We start from the raw sequence: 8555 nt of genomic DNA, 5'->3' as shown, positions 1-8555 counted from the left end.
GCCAAGAATAGCCTGGCAGTGAATAGCTGTTTAATGTAAAGGCTCTGGGGCCCATTTTTCAGATGGCTGAGAGAATGGAATGTCCAGCAGGCAAACTGAAATGCCAAATCTGTGGTGCTGGGGTCCTGGACTCATTAGCCGTAGGGACACTGCCTCCCCTCGCCTCAGTTCGCCTAGGAGGGCTGAATTTTTTTTTATTTTAAAGATAATATTTAGCTGGATAAGATGCCTAATATTCACTGATGTATTAGTTTGCTTGTTTGTACCTCCTTTTCATTTGTGTAATTCTATAAGAATTCACATAAAGTGGAACGAAACAAGATTGGTTAGAAAACACAAAACTGCATATCATATGTTCTCCTGACCAAGTTCAAGAGAGCGCAGAGGTGTTGCCAGGCCAGGCAGAAGGCCTAGGTGTGGCTGCTGTGTTCCAGGGCCTGCCCTCCAGCATGCCAAGCCCAGGAACTTGATTTTGCCAGGGCTCTGAGAGTTATCCAGCCTTAGAGGAAATCAGCTCATACAACCCAAGTCACAAGAGGCTCTTATACAAACTGGAATTGACTCCACTTGAAAAATGTATTCTAAGAATTAGATCACAAGGACAAGAACAACAACAACAAGAGGAAAAAGAACAAGAAGCTGGGGAAGGAAGGAGAAAAAGGAAGGAAGGAGAGAAGGGGAGAAGGAGGGAAGGAGGGAAGGAGGGAGGAAGGGAGGCAGGGAGGGAAGGAGGGAGGGAGGGAAGGAGGAAGGGAGGGAAGGAAAGGAAGGAAGGAAGGAAGGAAGGAAGGAAGGAAGGAAGGAAGGAAGGAAGGAAGGATGGGAGGGAGGAAAGGAGGATAGAAGGAAGGAAGGAAAGAGGAAGGAGGAAGGAAAGGAAGGAAGGGAGGGTGGGAGGGAGGAGAGAAGGATGGAAGGAAGGAAAGAGGAAGGAAGGAGGGAAGGAAGGAAGGAGAGGAGAGAAGGAAGGAAGGAGAGAAGGAAGGAAGGAAAGAGGAAAGAAGGAAGGAAGAAAGGAAGGAAGGGAAAGGGAAGGAAGGAAGGTAGGTTATGCAACACAGTCAGTGCTGGTAACCCCAAAAACAAATTCAAAAGGGAAGCCAAATTATAAAAAGAACATCACTTCTTGAGCTGAAATAAAAGCTAAGGAAAAGGAAGTTGGTGGCAGTTAGAGGGACTGTCACCCAGACCTGTGCTGAGGTCTCGTGAACTACCCTTTCTCCATCAGTGACAACCTTTCCAATGTCCTAAAACATTTCTGGCAGATTACAGCCTCTCTCCCTTGGAAGGCCCTGGAAAAACACTACCGAATTCTTGCTCTGCGAGTTTCCTATCTCAAGGCTCCGAGCTGACCATCCCTACTGGCAAACTCTGCTGTTCTTCAGAGACCATGTAATTCTACCGAAGACATGTCAGCCTTAGTCACAACTTCTTTCCTCCGCCAGGACATTACCCAGGTCACCTCGATTAGAGTTTGGGGCATTCCAGAAACTCTTTTGCCATCCTCTTGGGTAATGTCCACAGACGATTTATTTCCTTCACTGTGTGTGAATTTTATTCTGTAACTTTTAAAGGGTTACATTAGTTCTAAATGACTGGGGTTGGGAAGGGAGGATACTTCTCTCAGATATGAGCAAATTATTAATAGTTCAATCAGTAAAGATATGGCTTAAAGAGCAGGGACAAGCCCTGGCTTCAAGCAGGTGTTTTCCATGGTCTAATTACACATTAACCATAATGGTTACCAACACCAAAACAGCCCATTGAAAATCGAAGGTGCTTAATGGCCTGGGCTCCGGTAGAAGTCGGTGGCTGGCTATTGTTTTTCACTCCTCTGACCTTTCAGTCCAGTCAAAGAAGGAACTGGCAGCAGGCACATACACACAGCTGGTGACTCATCAGCAGAAGTGTTGCCATTTGGATTCCATTTCTCACACTATTCTAGAAATGCAGGCATCTGAACTCCCCAGGCACTTGTATATTTTGACCAATTATTTTAACAAGTTCCAAGGAGAGCATCGTAGCAAAAACGAGTGTAAGCAATTGCTCTCTAGGCAGAGAAAAGGGATACGGGCCATTTTCCTTATGGTAGGAGTATAGTTGTCACATTAAATACCAGGATGCCCAGTTACATTTAAGTTTCAGATAAACATCAAATGATACACTATTTAGGACATACTCATACTAACAAAGCATTGATTGTTTAATTTAAGTTCAAATTTAACTGGATGTCCTGGGTTTTTATTGCTAAATATAGCAGCCCTAGATAGGAGTAAAAGAGAACATTTTGAATTCATCCTTCCTAGTGAGTTACGTGTAAAATACATACCTGCAGAGATGCCCCGGTGACCGTAGCAACAGATTCACCCTGAGGCAGCAGCCGAGAGTCAGAGCAGGGAATCCTGGCTGTGAGGAGTAGGAAGCCTTCCTCCCTGTTTTGTAAACTTCTCTGGCATGGAAGAAAGAAGGAGGGCTGCATTATTTAATACAGTACTCTCTACTGAACCCTCTGTTAGCATGCTCAGAGGAGAAAGGCCGCTTTTGGAGTCACACAGGTTCCCTGACTGGAACAGGCAGCAATGAAAGAAGGGGGGTGTTTTCTCCACTCCTCTCACTGTCCTGTTATCTCTTCTCGGGATATGAAGGCCAATCTTGCAGAAACTGAGAAAACATGGCTGGCAAACCAATAACCTCTGGTCTGGGGATCGAGATAATTCAAGAAGAGGAGAGTGGGTTTTTTTTCTTCCACGAGTTTCCTAAGCAATTGTATCCGTCTATCCCCACCTGTAGGTACTTTGCAGCAGTATCCTTTCATAATCGGAAGAGTCACAGCCCCACGTGTGTCTTTGGGCGTTCTAACACTGCCGTTGGCCACAAGTGGGATCCGGGGCAATTCGTGTACATTTTCAGGATCTCAATTTTCCCATCTTTAAAATAAAAGTAGGTCTTTGATCATTAGAAAAGGGGGAAAGGAGGAGGATTATTAGTCTCAGAACTCAATGGAAAAATAAAACTTAATGAAAAGATGGTATAAGACCCTTCCTGCTCTAAACTTCTGTGAGTTTATGTCGACGTTTATATATTGGCTGGAGCATGATCTACTGCTAATGATTATGTGCCGCCCTTAATGGGACAAGATGTACGTCCGGCACTGCTCTTCCAACCAGCTCTAGGGACTGAAGTTTGTTGAGTCATCTACACTTTTTCTTTTTTTTTTTCTTTTTTCTTTTTTTTTTTTTTTTTTTTTTTTTTTGAGATGGAGTCTCGCTCATGTCACCAGGCTACAGTGCAGTGGCGTGATCTCGGCTCACTGCAACCTCCATCTCCCGGGTGCAAGAGATTCTCCTGCCTCGGCCTCCAGAGTAGCTGGGATTACAGGTGCACGCCACCACACCCGGCTAATTTTTGTATTTTTAGTAGAGACGGGGTTTCACCATATTGGCCAGGATGGTCTCGATCTCCTGACCTCATAATCTGCCCGCCTCTGCCTCCCAAAGTGCTGGGATTACAGGCGTGAACAATTGCGCCCAGACATACCTTTCTTACTGGTCTACAGAGTTGATTAGCAAGGGGGGCAGCACAGTTGGTCTGCAGCCTCATCATAAAGGTTTCTCCATCTCAATCTCACTGCCTCTCCAGGCACCGACCACATGACCTGCACCCTGGCGCCCTTCTCTAGCAGATGAGCCTGTTCCCATGCTCTGTATGCCAAGTGAGCAGCTCTCCAGTTAAATCCTCTGTTGGCTCTCCATTGCCTATGTGATAAAGCCCAAACTTGTTGGCTTCTCCCAATGGGTCACAGGCCCACCTCTTGACACTCCTCTTTCTGTCTCCTACCCTGATGTCTTCCTAAGACTCCTTCTTACCCTCACAATCTCTGGCCTTTGCACAGACTGTTCCCTCCACTGAGAAGGGCCCTGCTGCTCATCCTCAAGAACCAGTTCAGGTGTTACCTCCCTACTGAGTCTGCTCAGAGTCCCAGGTAGTCACGCCCTCCCGCCTCTCTTCTCCCACCTCCTCAGGCCCCTTTCTCTATCGTGGCACTTCCCGCCTTACATCGTGGGTTGCTTGTTTACAACTTTCTCTCCTCCAGTTGTCTGTGAACCCCTCCCTCCGGGGGTCTTATATACCATGTCTTATACCTCTTTGAGTCCCCAGGACCTACCACAAGGCTTAGCCCAGAGCAGGTGCTAGCAAATGTTGACTGAATTAATGAGTGAAGAAGCCACATATAATTCAAATAATATCTCCCCAGCCTGTAAGTTATGGTTGAACAAGGCAGTTCATAATCTCTGAAGATTCTACACACACCACGATCTCACTAGCTAGTAGGGACAAGTCGCTGTGGAGTGCAAGTGCAGGACAATGTCATCATGATCTCAGCAGGCAAGTCACGGGCAGGGCCTCTGCTTCATTCTGATCTCAATCCCCGAGTCCCTCCTTCGAGGACCTGGCTCCAGGTCTTTCTGTCAGGGCCCACGGTGCTGGGGTCATCCTGGTGGAGGCTGGGGAGAGCAGCTAGAGCTCAGCCTGAGCCTCTAGGTGGGAATTGCTGCTGAGCAAAACCAGAGACGGGAGGGAGCTGGCACTCTGTGCTCAGGTCGCAGTCCCTGCCCCATGGCCATTTGCCAGCTCCCAGATCCATCGTGTTCCCACAAATCAGAGATATTTTCTCATGAGTCATTGTCTGGAAAAACGAGTTAACTGCCTTGCCTGAGAGCTGGTCTGGCAGAGGCCCCTGTGGGGTTGGGGGACATGACCCAAATGGTCATATGGAACAAGAGCCAGCTGAAGTGGAGGGAGATTTACTGCAGATGGCACTGTCGGTGATGCCAGGGACAATAGCCCAGATAACCACACTGAACAGGGGTCAGTTTACACTCCTGAAGGGTCAGACAACCTCCACCTTCACACATGTGTGCGCACGCACAGACACACACACACACACCAGCAGAGCAACCCTCTCCCTCACAAGAGCTTTGGGGCTCTGGCTTCAGGGACCCTTCAGAGGATTGTCACTGGCCCCCATCTGCCCCTCCTTGGTGGTCCCTTCAGGATAAATGGCCCTGAGGCCTCACCTCCTGGCCCATCTTCTTGGGCTCAGGGACTCTTTGCAGGTAAGGTAACCACAGACAAAGATGAGGCAGAGCCTACCTACAGAGACCCCTACCACTCTCCAGGCTCAATGTAACCTTCTCCAGGCATCGCCCTTTCCCACCTCTTGACCTAATTTGTATCTAATGACAAAGATTCTTTGCTTGATCAAACCTTCACCAGGCTACTGGACCTTCTCTTAGGTCCATGTGTGCATTTTCTTGTAAAATCCAGTTTTAGCAAGAACCCCCACCCCACCCTTGATATCTGAACACGCTTGATGTCTGCTCAGCTTCTGCACCCTCTGCCCTCTCCTAGGTGAGGTCTGATCACCCTGGCCTGCCTTCAGCAAAAATCTTTTAGGTGGGTTTAGCCAGAATCCTTCTCACTTCTGATAGTTCCTCTTAGTCATTTTCTATCCACTGACCCCACCCTGCTCCCTGGTTATAAACTCTTACTCTCCCATGGTGTATTTGGAGCTGAGCCCAGTCTCTCTCACACACTGCAAAACCCCATTGCTGTAGTTTCTCTACCTATTGCAAGCGTCCCGAAGAAAGTCTTCCTTACTGTGCTCTATTACGTGTCATTAAGTAATTTTTTTTTTTTTTTTTTTTTTTTTTTTTTTTTTTTTTTTACACTGAGACCCTTCTGCCTGGTACCGATGGAGCCTGGGGTCATTGGTAGTGCTCCTGACTACGCCTGTGCCTTCAGCTCCCTCATCTCACTTCCTCATGGGGCCATCCCAGACTCCCTCTGGATCTTTCTCCACACTCTTTTGAGGAGTGCAGTAGAAAAAGAGCAGTGGCCTCAACAAGGACCAGGGATCCTCGGGTCAGATTTCACCTCGGCCAGCGATGTGAACGTGGGCAAGTTATTTGAACTTTGGGACCACTGACTCACCTTATGTGGGGATATTAACTACTAACAAGGCAGCCGGAGCACTTGAGCCACAGTCCGCATGAATTCCTTTTCATTTCCTCTAAGCAAGTCACCTGGCTGCTTTTTGTCTTTCTAATTTCCTGACCCAGGGTCTGTGGGAGATGAGTAAGGGTGGAATGGGAGGAGGTTTCTTATGCACAAGCCATTTACAGCTATTGAACATCTATAAACAGAGGCATCCCATATTAAAACAATCTGCTCTGAGAAGCAGAAAGGTACCAGGTGCGGTCTCCAGCTTCCATTTTTCATAACTCTCTCCTCCCTACTTCCTCTCCCTCTCCCCTTTCTCATTCATCCACACCCAGAGGGTATGAGATACCAAACATTACTCAGGAAGGGGAAGGACCAATTCAAAATGACTCTGTCCATTCAACACTGAGCCCATGCCGGGCACTGGGCTTGACTCTGGCGATGCAGGGATCATATGAGGGTCCCGAATTTCCTCCCGAATTTCCTGTCTAGTGGGTTTGTATATAGGTGGGATGTATGTGGAGGGGGTGGGGGAACAGGTACAGATATACAGGTACATAAACTACTACAATATTATGTGGTAAATGTGGTAGTAGAGATGGATCCACAGGCACAAAGGAGAGAGGGGGACAGAAGGGCAAGGTCGGGGCAGGGTTCACAGAAGAGGAGCTAGGGCTGATGGGTGAGCAGCAAGTTAGCAGGTGGCTAAGGCTGAGCAGAGGAAGTCAAGGGTGCACCTCAGCTGCAATGCTATCTTAATGCGGGCTTCAGTGTCAGGATTCAGGAGTAGTGACGGGGCACACTGCAAGAGAGCAGTGTTGGGGGTGCAGGCACACTGAACCCAGCACAAGGAGGTCTTGAGCCCTGACCCAGAGCCACCCCTTACTTAGAGCAGTGACACCTCAGCCACATATGCCAAGCATCTGAGCTGCGGCAGCTGGTACAAAACGCATTCCATAAACGTTCGTGGAATGAATGAGCAGACGAATGAATGAATGTTCCCGTCTATCAAACGGGAGTGACACTATATTTACTCCAGCTCTGCCATGGGATTATTGGGAGGGTGAAATGAGATGATAGAGATGGAAAAGCCCTCTAAACTGTAAAATACTATGCAGATGTAAGGATTATAGTGTGAACTGATATGGTTGATTGCCAGAGAAAAAAAATTATCTAGCAATCAGCTGGTGATGGTGCAGTGACTTTCCTGGACTGCAGGAGGCAGCTTTAATTGGAGCTCTTAAGGGAAATCTCTTCTCTCCATCGTCGAATTACTAGGACTGTTAACGACTATTATTGGAGACATTTTTAAAATTTTTTACATCACTGAATGGAACAAATCAAGCAAGATTTTGGGTGATAAGAAATAGCAGGAGAATTGGGCACATAGGGTGGAGGGAAAACCTAAGAACGGTCGCATCTTAGCATTCCAGATGAGACTTAATGATGGCCAAGTCCCACTCCCTATTTTAGAGTGAGGGAAACCGAGGCCTGGAGAACATGCAGTGTCATGGTGCTCACCTGGATTAAGTAATAGTCATAACAGCTCACATTATGGACTGAACATCTGTGTATGAGCTTATTTGATTCATACAACAACCCTATAAAGTAGATATCATAATTATCTTCATCTTACAGTTAAGAAAACAGAGACTCACACCCAGTAGCTAGTCCAGGTGTACACAGTTAGTAAGTAGGGGTAATATACTAACAGGGTATCTCCCTGTTGCCAGAGCAACTGGAGGTCCACAGGTAAGAATATCACTGTGGGAAGAAATACATTGTTTCATTTACTTGGGGTTCGGCGAATATTTGACTAAAATGATGACCGATGTTGGACATAGAACGGGGGAACCCCTACAGTGATGTCTCTTACCTCGGCGTGAAAACATGCGCAAGGACTCTCTCAGGGTTTGGAAGCCAATCAGCTCGAGCCAGGCCCCGCAGAAAGGAGAGCTGTTAGAGGCGCTGTAACTCCTGAGCCCTCCTGCTCCCTCTCTCATTAGCTGACACCATCAATTCAAGGTTAATGCATGCCAGGTTTGGGAGCTAATTATTCCACCATTACAGATATAAATTTCCCCTGGAGAACAGCCAGAGACGGGACCCGGAGAGAAGAGGAAGAGGCTGAGGAAGGAAACAGGCCGCCCAGTTCTGACAGATGGGAAAATAGCATGTCATCATGGGATGCGGGCTTCCCGACCACTAGAGCATGCCTCCAGGAAACCTCCGCATCTTTCCTGGTCGTTCTCCAGGCTGACTCCTCTGCCCACACTCCTATTTGCCTGGATTTCTGCCAGTCACCTAACCCCCACCCTCATCTGTCAGCCTCCATATTTCCTAAAACAGCTTGCAGAAAACCCTTCAATTCCACAATTATCTAGTCCCTAGTCTATGCCAAGCAATGGGATGTGGGACAGGGGGTGCTGCCCACAGTGATTAATAACACATAGTAGCTTTTACTACTGGGGAAGACAAATGTGCATTCAGTGAATTCTAGCACTTGGCTGTATTATGGGGACAAAGTGCTATGGGACAAGAGAGTCACTTGA

The sequence above is a fragment of the Rhinopithecus roxellana genome, chromosome 3, assembly GCF_007565055.1.
Source record: "Rhinopithecus roxellana isolate Shanxi Qingling chromosome 3, ASM756505v1, whole genome shotgun sequence".
NCBI classification, from domain to species: domain Eukaryota; kingdom Metazoa; phylum Chordata; class Mammalia; order Primates; family Cercopithecidae; genus Rhinopithecus; species Rhinopithecus roxellana.
Note: the sequence above shows the minus strand (reverse complement) of the source record.